The sequence below is a fragment of the Pteropus vampyrus genome, unplaced genomic scaffold (genome assembly GCF_000151845.1).
Source record: "Pteropus vampyrus isolate Shadow unplaced genomic scaffold, Pvam_2.0 Scaffold164, whole genome shotgun sequence".
NCBI classification, from domain to species: Eukaryota; Metazoa; Chordata; class Mammalia; order Chiroptera; family Pteropodidae; genus Pteropus; species Pteropus vampyrus.
In genome coordinates, this window is record NW_011888945.1 from 200,890 (window position 1) to 203,086 (window position 2,197).

The window sequence follows — 2,197 nt, forward strand, 5'->3', positions numbered from 1 at the left end:
TCCCAGAATCCTTGGGGCTGGACATCCGCCCTCCCACTGCACCGTCTTCTCTGTATCTTCTTGTCCTTCCTAGAACTGTGGCAGCACCATGCTGAGCATGGTGGGGTGTGCAGATATTACTGAACCCCCAAATCCAGCAGCCCAGAAGCCGCCCTGCCCCTTAATTTGTCTACAGAACTCACACGTGGTCTCCCCGTTTAAGCCTTGGTGGTCAAGGTTTCAGCTCCGATGAGAAGCGTCCTGTTTTAAACACAGCTCACGAAGCTTAATTGTCACCGCCGCCTTTGACGTGCGGATCCTTGGTTCAGCGTTTTGGACAGGCACCCTTGTTCTTTTATGCTTAAACATCCCTGGGGACAGAGGACTCCCTTACTTCAGCAGCAGTCTGGATCTCTCTTAAAAGTTCGATCCGTTAGAATGTTCTCTCTTCCAACAAGGTGAGAACATCCTGTGTGATTTTTCTTTCCAAGGGTCCCAGTCCGTGTGTTCTACATTCGTTCACCTATCCATCCTTCCATGCAAAACTAACAACCGAGGGCCCCGAATGAGTCACAGATTTGGGGAAAACAAATGCCAGGTCCCCCCATTACAGCACTTCAGCTATTTAAAGATAATTCTCACCACCCCTCCCCCCCCGCAAAGTCAATATCTTCTTTTCAAGTTGACTTTTATATTCTTGATTTTTTTTCTTTACATGCCCTGGTTTTTCATGCTGTCTGCATCTCCGTCTCTCCTCCCAGAGGAATCTCTCCTGCACATCCTCTGTGAAGCTCAATGTTCGAAATTAAACACGAAATGCCAAGTGTGGCCTGACTGGCACAGACGAGAGCAAAGTTGTCACCTCCCTACTCGAGACGTTAAAACTGTTAACATGGGCCCAGAGCACGGGGCCCTGAGGAAGATCCTACTACCGTGCAGTTTGAGTGTGAACTCAGGTGTCCAGTCACGCTGCTGACTCCAGTACCTAAGTCTTATCTCCCATGTCGTCCCAGTGCAGCTGGGCCCTAGGACCCAAGAGTGGAACCTAACTTGACTCGGATCCGCTTTCAACCTCTCCACTTTAAACTGCCTTCCACCCCCATTCCTTGGCCCCGTCCCCAGTCCCGTTTCACCCACAGCCCCTCGCCACCCCTTCCCCACTTACAAAGCAGATGTTTCCTGGCTGAGCCTTGACTGTGATACATACATATATTTTTTTACACTGTGTCACTAATGGTACCAGCAGGGCGCCTCTTTCAATAAGATGCTGATTGGTCGAAAATGGCTTCCAGTAACTCAGCCTTTGTTTTGTAAAAACATTATTGCAACATTGTATAACACTTTAGAAATGTTTCAAATTTAGGCTGGCTGGTGATTTAGCAGACTAGGGGCCTAGCATATGGAGTCTGCTATGCTTAAGAGGCTGTGGTTTTGTTCCTGGCACCACCAGGCAAGTCAGGATTAGCAGTCAAGAGGACTTTCTCATATTTGAGCTGGCCACAACACCAGGTATGGGTACCTCTCTTGGACCAGGAGCCAAAGTCTTGTGGGCATATGGGGGAGAAAAAGTTTGGATATCTTAAGGCAAGCAGTTTCTGACAAGCTTGGTCTATCTATCTATCTATATCTATCTATCTATCTATCTATCTATCTATCTATCTATCTATCTATCTATCATCTATCTATTTCATTCATTCATTCATTCAAAATTTACTTAGTATCTACAATATGCCAGATACAGATATGTTTAGGATACATTAGACCCAAATCCTGTCCTCAAAGCCTTTGTAGTCTAATCAAGGATACAGGAAAGGAAATACAAATTGCAGATCAGCTTAAGAATTACAAGGTGTGGGCATTTGGAGGCACCCGGAAATAAAGAATTGGAAGATACTAGTTGATGTGAGTTTAGGACCGTTTTCTAAATATATTTGTCTAACGATTAAATTAGTACTTACTAAGAATTATAGGAAGTAGAAGAGAAGAATACTTCCAGCAGAAGGAACTATATGTGCAGTCAATTGGTGTAACCCAGAAAAGGTCAGTGTGTGGAAGTCAGGACTACCTTTCACCCACTTTGCCTGCGAGCTAGCTCTACATTCACGGACCATCTGTGTCTCTGAGAAGCGCCAGGACCTAAGCCTTCTGGAGGGACGTTCATTTGCTCTATCTGAGCCCCATACAAAGCTGGAGTCATGCACAAAAGCGCCCTTATTAC